The sequence below is a fragment of the Papio anubis genome, chromosome X (genome assembly GCF_008728515.1).
Source record: "Papio anubis isolate 15944 chromosome X, Panubis1.0, whole genome shotgun sequence".
NCBI classification, from domain to species: Eukaryota; Metazoa; Chordata; class Mammalia; order Primates; family Cercopithecidae; genus Papio; species Papio anubis.
In genome coordinates, this window is record NC_044996.1 from 105,686,841 (window position 1) to 105,700,291 (window position 13,451).

Below are 13,451 nucleotides of genomic sequence, written 5' to 3' on the forward strand. Positions count from 1 at the left end.
CTGTTCTCCCCATCCTGGTGTGAACCTGGCCTTGTCTTTCTCGGTATTTCATTGCTATGGGTTGAACTGTGCCCCACACCCCATTCATCTATTGAAGCCCTAACTCCCGGGACCTCAGAATGTGGCTATATTTAGAGTTAGGGCCTTTAAAGAGGTGATTAAGTTAAAATGAGGCCATTAGGGTGGGCTTAATCCAATACAACTGGTGTCCCTAGAAGAACATTTGGACACACGAGAGACACTGGCAGGGTACACGCATAGAGGAAAGACTGTGTGAAGATACAGCAAGAAGGTGGCCGTGTGCAAGCCAAGGAGAGAGGCCTCAGGGGAAACCAAACCTTGGTCTTGGACTTTCAGCAATCGGAACTATGAGAACATAAATATCTATTGTTTAAGCCACTCAGCCTGTGGTCTTTTGTTGCAGCAGCCTGAGGAGATTGATACATTCGTCCTGCATCCCCATGAGAGAATCTTTCTTCAGGTGAGGTGACCAAGTTGGGCCTAGGCCTCTAGGAGCCACTTCCTAATTACCTAGGAAGGGGAGGGAGAACCTCTCCCCACCCTGTCCTGGGAGCACATAAGCCTGCTTATATTTGATTAACTGATGGTTACCCAGGGGACCCGGGACTTGCCAGTGAAAGGTCAGCTCAGGATAGGCAGGAGGCTGGCACAAAGTGTCAGCCACTCTGGGAGCAGGCGAACACCAGGCAGCCCTCAGCCTGGCCCCAGAGAGGTTGTGGTCTGTGGGTGTCCCCAGGCTTTGTCTGACTCACACAGCTCCCTAAATGTCCCAAGTCTGCCCCTGGGGGCGTGCAGTTTGGCTCCAGCTCTGTCAACACTCTGGAGGTGATGTAGATACTGAGTGACTGGAAAATCAGCCCTGACTGCAGCCACCCAAAGCCCAGACCACTCCTGGGTGCAGGGCGGGCAGCCCTTCCTCCTACCTGGGCTCTGTTTCCACCGCACATGAATCCTGGGCCCGCCTGGCCCTGACGCATTTTTTATTTTGCTATCTATATTCTTTCCATTGTCCTGATGTGAATAATTTAAACTGTCATAGAAAGAAAGGGCAGGGCTTGCTACAAAAGGGAGGCTGTCAACTCCCCGAACCTCCATTTGTATTTGCCTCCTGTGCTCATCTCTTCCCTGTTTCCTGTTCTGTTCAATTTGCCTCATTCTAGAACCTTTCTCTAGTGCTTTTTTTGTTTTGAGAAAGAGTCTCACTCTGTCGCCCAGTCTGGAGTGCAGTGGCGTGACCTCAGCTCACTGCAACCTCTGCCTCCTGGGTTCAAGCGATTCTCCTACCTCAGTCTCCCGAGTAGCTGGGATTACAGGCATGCACCATCACACCTGGCTAATTTTCATATTTTTAGTAGAGACAGGGTTTCACCATGTTGGCCAGGCTGGTCTCAAACTCCTGACTTCAAGTGATCTGCCCACCTCGGCCTCCCAAAGTGCTGGGATTACAGGCGTGAGCCACCGTGCCCGGCCTCTAGTGCTCTCTTGCTCCACACACATGCATGCATGCACATGAACACGCCACACACGTGCACACACACACCCTTCTCCCCCTCCCCCCAGGTGTCAGTGAGTAGAGTGTGTGTGACATTGTGTGCCTGCCTCTGGGATACAGTTTCTCTCTCTTGGTGTGAATCACCTGTCTCATCTGCATGTCTCATTGTGTTTCTCATCTCCCTTCTTTCCTTTGCCTCTCTCTGCTGTTTGCATAGGTGAGGGAAAGAGCTGCTTCATTTGTGAAGTGGCCTTATTCCATGGTCTCATTATGCAGTCGCACAGAATGGAGCTCTCTTGGGGGTTAAGTGGGGAAGGCAGAAGACAGGGCCAGGGAGAATTCATCATCTCTCCCCCGGAAATCTGTGCATTTTCAGAAGATACAAGGGACAAGTTTGGGGTTCACAGACACTCAGAGGCTTTTGTGCATCACCTGGACCTTCTGTGATGGGTACATGGAGCTGCAGCTGGCCACTAGCGTTGTCTGGAGAGCAGCCCTGGCCTCTCTCAGCCTTGAACCAGGAAGCAGGCTTTATTTGTCAGGAGAGGGCATAGCCAGGATTTCCTGAAGGTTCTGGCCTCCAGCCTGCAACCCGGCACTATCCAATAGAAATACATTGCAAGCCACAAATGAGAGCCACATATGTATTAATAATTTTAAATGCTCGAGAAGCCACATTAAAAAGGTAACAAGGAACAGGTGAAATTGACTTAATAACATATTTTGTTCAACCCGATGTATCTAAAATATTATCATTTCAGCATGAAACCAGGAAAAAATTATTAACAAGGTATTTGACATTTTTTTCTTGGAATTAAATCTTCAAAGTTCGGTGTGCATTCTATGCTGACAGAGGGTCTCAATATGGCTGGGCCACATTTCAAGTGTTCAGTAGAAACACGTGGCTAGTGGCCCCTGTCCTGGACAGCACAGGCCCAACCTAACCAAGCCTGAGGTCTGGAAGGTCTGTTTCGGCTGTCTAAATGGCAGCAACACGAGGGCGTCCTCCATGTGTATGTCTGATGGGAAGACGATGAGGTGATGTGCGGGAAGTTCACTGAGCCATTATTCTCCCATTACCATCATTAGCAGTAATCATCATTAATGCACTGGCATGGCCCACGTCCGGCCCTGTTGCTGCCTGCTTCCAGTTCACGCGGCATTCTGTGCCGGGGAATTGCTGACCCAGATTCCGTTTTGTTGGAGGGGCAGGGGGAGCTGAGGGTGCAGTTTCCAGGTGCTCTAGGCCTGCCTCCCGGCTGAGACCCCACCTACTAGGTGTGTGCTCCTCCCTTTGCTTTAGGTACCAGGCACCCCTCCAGCTTCTATATATAGCACTCTGTGGCGACAGCTGGCTATCTGATGACTCATCAGTCACCGTGGGTGTCTCCGGATGGAACCCTGAACATTTATTCAGAGGGAGCTTTTGCCAGTTTTTGAACGACTCCTAGTAAGTCCTGCCTGTTGGGGGTTGTCTTAAAAAACCCATGGAGATTGGGGGTTTGAAGACTCAATGGGTTCCTGGCTGAAGGCCTCTGGGGGCTCAACAAATCCAGCGGGGCTTTGGGGAACTGGCTCCAGGTAAGCCTGTGAATGCAGAGGAATGCATTCGCAAACTGAGGGCTTGAGTGGTCTCTCCTTGGTCATCTGTCCATCTAAGTACCTGGCTGGCCCCAGATTGCCCCTGGAAGTGGGGCTCGGGAGATGTTAGCTCCTTTCAGGAGCTGCAGGGCTCCTCCCACGTCTTTTCTGTGGGGCATCAAGCAACCAGGGCTGGCTTTGGAGCAGGGTTTAATGTAGTCTGCTCTGCTCACCAGCTCCACCATCCTGGGCAAGTCCCTTCTGCTCTCTGGGCTTCCGTTTCCTCCTCTGTGCAACACACTCATACCATTGTGGCCATCTGGTTCTGAGGGTTGGAGGAGGTGCCGTCTGTAACAACTGTTATTACTGTGCAGCCCAGGGGCCCCATCACTTCGGTTTTCTCAGAAGCAGCCTCTGAGACGCGGATTCGTGTGGAAGCAATTTATTAAGGAAGTGCTCCCAAGAAACACGGAAGGGTATGGAGGGGCAGGACCAAGAAGGGGAGGAAGCCAGTTTCAGACAAAGTCCCTCTGCAGGAGGGTCTTAGTCCATCCAGACTGCTATAACACAGTACCATACGTTAGGATAAACCACAGACACGTACTTCTCACAGTTCTAGAGGCTGAGAGGCTGAGATCAGGGTACTAGCATGGTTGGGTTTGGGGGAGGGCTCTCTTCTGGGCTGTAGATTGCCAACTTTTCCTTGTGCCCTCACATGGCAGAGACAGGGAGAGAGAGCTCTCTGGGGTCACTTTTATAAGAGCACTGACCCCCTTCTCCCTTCATGAGGACTCCACCCTCATAACCTCATGACCTCCCAAAGGAAGAGCTCTGGAGGGCAGGCAAGTGTCGCCTCAGAGCCTGTCTCAACTCCAGGCAAGAGCGCTGTACCTGCATGCTCCCTTGCACCAGCTAGGGGCTACTGTGAGTGTGGGGACTGAAACTCCTGGGTACCTCTGGCTCTGAGGGGGAGGTGCCCTGGGCAGGCCTCCAAAGAGTCCCAGGCACAGGCTGTAGGAATTAGGAGAGGGAAAGCTGTATGGGGTGGGGGAAGGGGCCCGAGGGGATGTGGATGGAGCATCTAGAGTGCCCCCACCGCCCCTTTGCTTATCTGTCCTCCCACCAGTGAGGCCCAGGCCAGCACCCCTGTATGGATGGGACTGGGGCCTGGGAAGCAGGCTGGAGCAGGAGGAGAGGCACCACCCAGGCCTTTCTCTTCATATGGGTGGAACCATCCCATTAAAAAGTGGGATGAGGAAGCCTGAGGAGCTTTTGGCCAAGCTTAGCCTCTGGGGGTGCCCAATACTGGGCATGGATAGAGCTGGGGCACAGACCCAGTATTCCAGTACGTCCAAGTCTTTTGTCCCGCATCCAGGCAAGGCACCCTGAAGATGCTTCATTGTCCAGCGGGGTGGGGGTGGGGGAATATTTTGTTCTCTTCAGCTCAGCAGCCTTCTTCCTTCCTTTCATCACCTTGTCTAAGACTGGCCGGGTCTTTTCTCAAGGTCACCCCACGAACCAGGGTTCCTTGGGTTCTGTCTCCCACTCAGGGCACCTTCCTGCCATGGGCCACCTGGTTCTTTCATCTTCTTACTTCCAACTTCCACCTTCTCTTCTGCAGCATTGGGCTGCTTTTCTCAGCCTCTCTGGACTTAAAGCAACCTGGCCCAAAGGCTGCCAGTCACCCTGTCTCAACCCTCCAATGCTTCTGTGCCCTCTACCAGGGACAGGGGCTGTGGAATCCAGAGCACACCCGGTCGCCTTCCCTAAATTTCCATTCACCAGCAAAGATGAGTTTATTTTCCACTGTCAGGAATTCAGAGTCTGAATGATTTTACCACTGCTCTGTTCTTGGTGCAGCTGGGATTCTATTTATCACTGGGTTAGGAATTTCACTTCCTGCCTTTTCCATCCCAGAAGAATTCTCTCCCCTCCCCTCCCTTCCTCTTCTCCCTTTCCCCCTTCTCTCCTTGCCTCTTTTCCCTTCCCCTCTGCCTGCTTTTCCATCCCTCTCCCCTTCTCCTCTCCTTCCCCATCCTCCTCTTCCCCCCTTTCCATTTTGTTCCCCTTCTGTATTCTCCCCCTCTTCTCTTCCCCCCTCTCTCCTGCTCTTTTCTGTCTCCTCTCCTTTCTCCCCTTCCCTTTTTCTCTCTTTCCCCTCCTCGCCCTCTCCCGCCCCTCCCCCACATACTGTTTTGCTGTCCTCAGGGTGACAGTGATTCAGGCCAACCCTGGGGATAGGTGGGAGAGCAGCTGAGAATCTGAAGGCAGGAGAGTGCACAAAAAAGAGATGTGTTGACAAGTGGCTAGGGACCATGTTCCTGCTTTAGCTACACACCGTGCCATGTGCTAGAAGTCACTACACAGGCAGTCATTATTATGATTTTACCTTACAAAAAATGCTTCACCCAGGGCATGGCATCTACTTGTTATTCAGTAACAGTCAAATTGGAAAAGGAGGCTTTCAAAGAGTCATTAAGACAAACAGTGTTTGAAAATTATACAGAAATTCTATTTAGTAGCTATTTGAAAATGAAAGAGTATTATATTGTCTTCGTAAAAATGCTTTTTCTTCCAGTTGCTCACTGATTTTTTTTTCCCTCAGTTGTGGTGGCTGATTAGTGTTTTTGTAGTGTCTCTCCCAGTTCACCACAGATCTGCTGTTCCGTGGAGTCTAGCGTTGCAAAGCTTGTTGCAAAGCTTTTGCTGAGGAACTGCGAAGGGTCTCTGGGAATCTCTCTCAAGTTGCTGGGACCAGAGAGTCATGTGCCTGGCTAATGTGACCATCCCTCAACAAGGGTGCTGCTCACCGGGTTTCTCTACACAGATTTCCCCTTCTGGGGAACTGACTAGGCATGGAAGATCTCCCCCAAGAGTTGTTTAGTGACAGCTTAAGCTAGGCTAGCCTCTCTGCCTCACTAAGCTCAACTGAGGTCAGAGTTGTGGGGTGTGATGCCCACAACTCCGGGCAATTAACCTCACACAAAGCGAAAACCCTCTCCCCACCTTGCCTACCTGCCTCCCTGCCTGTGGGCAATTTTGCCAATGTTTTCCATTAGTTACAAAGGAGAGGGGCAGGTGGGGGCAGGGTGGTCAGTGGGGACAATCATTACTAAGGAAGAAAACCAAAACCATATTACTATCTAAGGCACTGTGCTAAGTGCTGGCATCAGGGTTGCATTTGGTGAAAATCCACACATAACACAGAAAAATCTACGAACCATCTAGAAATCCTAAGTTCTTAACCTTTGAACTCCTTCTTTGAGAAGATCACTTGCTCATGGAGGGCTTCCCTGACCCCTGGGCAGGCTCCTTCTCCATTCCCTTGGCTGTTTCTGCCAGCACTTGGTATCCTTTGCCTGAGGCTCTCTTTGGCTGCGTGAGTGGGCAGCCCTCCCTAACGCCCTCAACTCTGACTGTTAGGATTCAGTAGGTAAATGCTCCAACCTCCTCATCCTTCAGGTGGGATGATCTAAGCTGTGTCCACACTGTCAACCAGGGGTATCCTACAGGACCCAGCCCCATTTGCCCCAACAAATGCGGACAAATGGGAGGGAGCCTACTTATCAATACAGCTTCTGACTGCCCCCCGGCTCTCTCTCCGTGTCCTCATTGCCCTACTGATGCTTCCTGGAATCACCTCCCAAAGAAACTGCTTGCACACAAAACCTTGCATCAAGTTTTGCTTCGAAGGGAGCAAGACACTTCCAATCTAAATTAAGTCTCCCTGTTCTTTCTCAGGGCACTTCCCACCCCCAGCTTAATAGCACTCATCATGATATGTAATTATGCATTTGTTTGTGTATCTATTTGTTTAATGAGGGCAGTGACAATGTCTGTTTTGTTCACCGCTAAATCCCTGCACATCACTCAACCCAGAGCTTAACACATGGTAGATGCTCAATGTAAATTCTGTTGAAGGAATGAATGCAACATCATTAGATCTTTCTAATCTTTCACCCTTTGGGGTGGTTTGAAAACATGCCCCCAAAGTTCCCTGACACTCCTTCCAGTGAGAAGTGGGGTCATTCTCTCCTTGAATCTGGATACGCTGGTGACAGCTTCAACTAAGAGAATGAAAGGACTAGGTCATAAAAGGCCACACAGCTTCTGCCCTGGAGCCCTGAGTGGCTGTCATGTAAGAACTCTGACTACCCTCAGCCGGCCATGCTGAGAGGAAGCCCAATTAATACGAAGGGACAACACATAGGTGCAGAGATTCATAGTCCCAACTGAGCCCAGTCTCCAAGTCATTTCAGCCTAAGTACCAGATGTGTGAATGAAGAAGCTTCTGGATGATTCCTGCCCCCAGCTCTTTTCAAGTCTTTTCAACTGAGACCCCAGACATTGTGGAGCAGAGAGAGAGATCCACAATGCTTTGGCCAGTCCAAATTCCTGACTTATGGAAACTTCGAGCATAATAAAATGGTTGTTAAGCTGCTGAATTTTGGAGTAATTTGTTATGCAGAAATAATTGGAACACCTTGATTGTGAGTTTATTAATTCTGCATTTATTCGAAAGTCATTTATCAAGTTCCTACTATGTGCCAGGTGATGGTTACACGGTAGCAAACAAGGGAAAGATCCCTACCTTCCGGGAACTTAAAATCTAGGGGCTGCTGTGGTAACTGTACCTTGCAAAAGCCTACATGTTGCTTTTTAACAATAATGAGTAGGTTTTTCTGAAACCACTTCCAGATGGTGTGGGGGGAGGGGTGCTTCCGGAGTGAGTTGCTAAGGGAAGCTCCAGAGGTAGGTGGATTAGATAACACAGACCCAGGGAGCTCTATTATTTGCTGGCTGTCAACCACTACTGTCCTGCAAATCATCTACAGACTAGCTGCACCCCCACACTAAGGGGGAGAGATTAGGGAAGCTGGGAGGTGCTATCCTTGAGGCAGAAGGAGAGGGGAACTGCTCCCCGCAGGCCCTGGAAAAGAGTTGGTGTCTGCCTCTTGGAGGAAGATGGCATTGGCTTTTCCAAAGCTGGAGTAGGGGGACTTAAGCAAAGCTGAGGCCACTGGCTGGCACTTCAGCTCCCTTATCTGACTCCGGGAGGCAGGTCTGGAATCAAAGGTGCCCCGTGTGTACAGACGTGCCTCACTCCTCGAGTCAAGACTTGGGAAATGAACATGATTTTATGCCCCTTATGTTTCTGCTCCTCCTTCATTCTTTAACAAAGCTAAGACATTTTTATCTGCCTGTCTCGACTCTGCTAAGGTGAAACAAAGAAAAGGACTCTGTCCTTTGAAGGACTGACTAGTCATGAAGGGTGTTTTCTCCTAGGGGTGGCCTTTGGTATCAAGGTACAAACTGCAAGAGGAAGGGGAATTCCAGAAGGAAAATTTGGGAGTTTAGCGTCTCATGTCTGCCCGGAACTTTTCCATCCTAGAAACCTGCTTTTGTTTAGCCCTGGAAGATTCCGGGCCCTGTCCAAGGAAGGCAGGCCATGTTAGTGACACCGTTCAGTAAAACAGGACCCACCTCTCCCAGAGGCTGGTGATGGAAGTGGAGTCAATGCAGAGAGCCTGTGTATTGGGCTGTTTTTGCATCACTATAAAGAAATACCTGATTAGCTGGGTGAGGTGGCGGGCGCCTGTAATCCCAGCTACTTGGGAGGCTGAGGCAGGAGAATGGCGTGAACCCGGGAGGTGGAGCTTGCTGTGAGCCGAGATCGCGCCACTGCACTCCAGCCTGGGGGACAGAGCAAGACTCCGTCTCAAAAAAAAAAAAAAAAAAAAAAGAAATACCTGAGACTGGGGAATTTATAAAGAAAAGAGGTTTAATTGGCTCATGATTCTGCAGGTTGTACAGGAAGCATGGTGCTGGCATCTGCTTCTGATGAGGGCCTCAGGGAGCTTACAATCATGGTGGAAGACAAAGGGGAGCCAGTGTGTCACATGGTGAGAGTGAGAGCAAGAAAGAGGGAGGGGAGGCAACCACACACTTTTGGACAACCAGATTTTTTTTTTTTTTTTGAGATGGAGTCTTGCTCTGTTGCCCAGGCTGGAGTGCAATGGCACGATCTCGGCTCACTGCAACCTCCGTCTCCCGGGTTCAAGCAATTCTCCTGCCTCAGCCACCTGAGTAGCTGTGATTACAGGCGCATGCCACGATGCCCGGATAATTTTTGCATTTTTAATAGAGATGGGGTTTCACCATGTTGGTCAGGCTAGTCTCGAACTCCTGACATTGTGATCCACCCGCCTTGGCCTCCTAAAGTGCTGGGATTACAGGCGTGAGCCACCCGACCTGGCCTAAACAACCAGATCGTGCATGAACTAACTGAGCGAGAACTCACTTATCACTGAAAGGATGGCGCTAAACCATTCACGAGGGGCTATTCCCATGATCCAATTACCTCCCACAAGGCCCCACCTCCAACACTGGGGATCACATTTCAACATGAGATTTGGAGAAGACAAACATCCAAACCATATCAGGCTGAAAACACGGCTGGCACTTGAAACTTTAGAGAAGTCACCTTTTCCTTGGGCTCCTCGCTCTGGTCTCTTCGCTCTGGTCTCCCTGAGACTGTCACAGCGGCCTCACAGGTGCTTTGAGTTTCTCTGCTGCCTCTGATCAGGCCTTCTGTGTTTTGTAGTAGTCGCCTTCCCGGATTTATTGAGTAGCTCAGCTGAACCAAGGCCTGAGCATTCAATTAGGTCTTGTTATTCATCCGTTCACCAAATATTTAGTGAGCCATGTGCCAGGCACATTTCTAGCTGCTGATACAGCTGTGAACAAGACAGATGAAGCCCTTGCCCTTCGTGGAGCTCACATTTTAATAAATAGTTTGGAGGCGGACAAAGAGAAAATAAACAGAGAAACACGAACCTGGAGCCTTTGGCTCACAATTTAGAGTTGACTCATCTTCAGTTTGACGTCCCTCCTGCTACGAGTTCCTGGCTGGCTGACATCTCTTTTCGTCAAGCAGATGCTAACTTTGAGCCCTACCACTGGTGAGTGCCCCTAAAGGCTCACACCTGTGATCCCAGCACTTTGGGAGGCCAAGGTGGGCAGATTATTTGAGGTCAGGAGTTCGAGACCAGCCTGGCCAACATGGTAAAACCCTATCTCTAGTAAAATAAATAAATAAATAAATTAGCTGGGCGTAGTGGCTCACGCCTGTAATCCCAGCTACTGGGGAGACTGAGGTAGGAGAATCACTTGAACCTGGGAGGAGGAAGTTGCAGTGAGCCAAGATCACACCACTGCACTCCAGCCTGGGAGACAGAGCGAGACTCCATCTGAAAAAAAAAAAAAGAAACGTTCCAGCCCCAAGACGTCCTGGCCCAAAAGATCTAGATCCATGTTCTCTCTTGGTTGGCTAAGGTCCACTTTCTGAACACCAGTAGGGCCACTTTCCACTTCCAGACGTTTTCTTCCCAAGTGATTGATGGAACAGGTGACGTCATCCTCAGAGGACACCCTGTCCATTACCACTAACCCTGACCTCTACAGGATAACGTTGGCAGAGACCTTCCTACACTTACTTTAGTAACAGAGATAGATTACTTTAGCACCGGGAGTTTCTTTATTATTTTAAAAATAAGTTAGTGTTTTGGAGGAGGAAATAACATTTCCCCAAGATTTAGGGGAACACTGCAGCTAACAAGGCCCTCTGAAACAGCACCAAACAGGAGAACACGTTAAGACACTATTCTTATTAGGATGGTGGGGCGCTTCCTCTGTCTCGTGGTTAATTCCGGGCGCTTCTCTCCTTCAGATTCCCGACTTCCTCTGGTAAGCCCCTCTGGATTAACCTGTCACACTCTGTCAGTCCTGACACAGGCAGCTCTCTGTGTCCAGGTCCTGGTGGCATTATATTATCTCCAACTTCGGAGTTGCACTATTTATTTTCCATCGAAAATTAGACCAGAAGCTTCACCGAGGTAGGGGTTGGGATTTATTTCCTTGACAGATTTCCCATCTTCTAGTGTCTAATTTACAACATGTGCAGGGCATGCCCTCCAAAACTTGGTAAGTCCTTAGCCAAACCATTTTGAACTCCCCATGTGGCAGCTGAGTAACCCTTCTTATCCCTCTCTCCTTCTTCATCATCACCCCACCTTTCACAAAAGAATTGCTGTCCCATGTCTCTCGTGGAGGGGAGTGTGTGTGTTTGTGTGTGTCTGTGTGTGCATATGCTTGCATGTCTGTGTGTGTGGGAAGGGTTTGAGGGTCTCCCAGAATACATTTTTTCCCGTCATTCTCATTCGTGATGTAAACTCCGTCTCCATGTCTGTGTTTTCCTTTTCCCTGTGGGATGGCCATGCTGAGGCCTCTTCCTTCCAACAAGCTGTGGAGCAGAAAGAACACTGCTGGGAAGCAAGCTAACTCCCCTACTGCCCACTGTGAGCGGTTCCAAGGCATACTTGGCTCCCTGGTTTCAGAGCTCATGAAGGCCGAAGGCTGGGGGTCTCCAAGGTCCCTTCCACTGGTTATACTTTTTCCTTTCTTCCTTTCCTTTCCTTTTCCTTTTCCTTTTCCCTTTCCTTTTCCCTTTCCTTTTCCCTTTCCTTTTCCCTTTCCTTTCCTTTTCTTTCCTTTCTTTTTCTTTTTCTTTTTTCCTTGATCTTGCTCTGTCACCTAGGCTAGAGTGCAGTGGCATGATCACAGCTCACTGTAACCTCAAACTCCTGGGCTCAGGCAATCCTCCTGTCTCAGCCTCCCGAGATTACAGTTACACGCCACCACGCCCGGCTAAGTTTTGTATTTTTTGTAGAGACGGGGTCTCACTACGTTACTCAGGCTGGTCACAAACTCCTGGTCTCAATTGATCCTCCCACCTTGGCCTGTCAAAGTACTGAGATTATAGGTGTAAGCTACTGCACCTGGCCACACTTTTGTTATTATAGCTGCACTTTTACTCTGGCTCCTGTGGATAGCTTTGTGGGCTTTGTTAGGCTGCCCTAGAATCCATTAGAATGGCTAAAATTAAAAAGACAGAGGCAAGGGTGCTCAGGAACAGGAACTCTCATGCATTGCCAGTAGGAGTGGAAAATGGCCGCTCTGGAGAAGAGTTTCTGATAAACCTAAATACCTACCTACCTGTGACCCAGCAATTCCACTCGGGCGTTGAAATAAAAACTTACACCCACGCAAAGATCTGTACATGAATGTTCATAGTGACTTTATGCATAACAGCCCAAAACTGGAAACAACCCAAATGTTTATCAACAGACCAATAAATAAACAAACTGCAGTACATTTAGGCAATGGAATAGTACTCAGCAATGAAAAAGAATCAGCTTCGATACTCGAAACAACATGGAGGAATCTCAGACATTATGTTAGGTGAAAGGAGCTGGACACAAATTACATAATGTATGATTCCATTAATAGGACGTTTAAGAACAGGAAAAACTAATTTATGGTAGGGGTTCTCAATCAAGAGTGAATCCACAACTCCCATCCCCCATTGCGGGACATTTGGCAATGTCTGGAGACAGTTTCGGTTATCACAACTGGGGTGTGTGTATGTACGTGTGCTACTGGCAACTGGTGCATAGAGGCCAGGGATGCTGCTGAACATCCTACAATGCACAGGACAGTCCTCTACAACAAAGACTCATCCCACCCCAAAGGTAAACAGTGCCCAAGTGGAGGACCTCTGGCCTATGGTGATAGAAGTCAGAAAAGTGGTTACCTTTTGGGGAGTGACTGGAGGGGGCAGAAGAGAACTTTCTGGAATGATGACTTTCTGGAATGTTGAAATCTTCTATATTGATGTTTAATATGGTAGCTGCCAGGCACACGTGACTATGAAATTAAAATGAAATACAATTAAAAATTCAGTTGCTTAGACGCATTAGCCACATTTCAAGTTCTCAAAAGCCACATGTGACAGAGAATATTTCCTACTTTGCGGAAAGTTCTATTGGACAGCGCCGCTCCATTTCTTGAGCTGCACTGTGTAAAAAGTCATTGAGGCATACACTTGAAATTTGCATGTTTTATTGCATGTAAATTATATACCTCAATATCTGTGCCCCAGTGGGATGAGAAAAAGAGTCCTTCCTGCAGGTGAGAAATGGGGACACCGGCAAAGTCATAGCCCCCAAGAGCGTGGCTTCTGTCCCCCTCCATGGGCCAGGCCTGGTTGTGCACCCAGAAACTGGCTGGACTGGGAAGGGGAGGGGCTGATGAGAGCAGAAAACGCCAAAGCCATTTACCCTACAGGGAATTCAAGTGTTGACCTGGCTCCTGGTGGATTTTTTAGCTGGTCAAGCGGACCTGAGCAAAGAAAAGGCTCTACTTCCCCCTACTTTTGCCAGGGAGCCTCCCCCACCTGGGTCTGCAGGCTCTCCTGGCAGAAATTGCTCCATTCCTCCATCTCTGCTGCCTCTCGCTC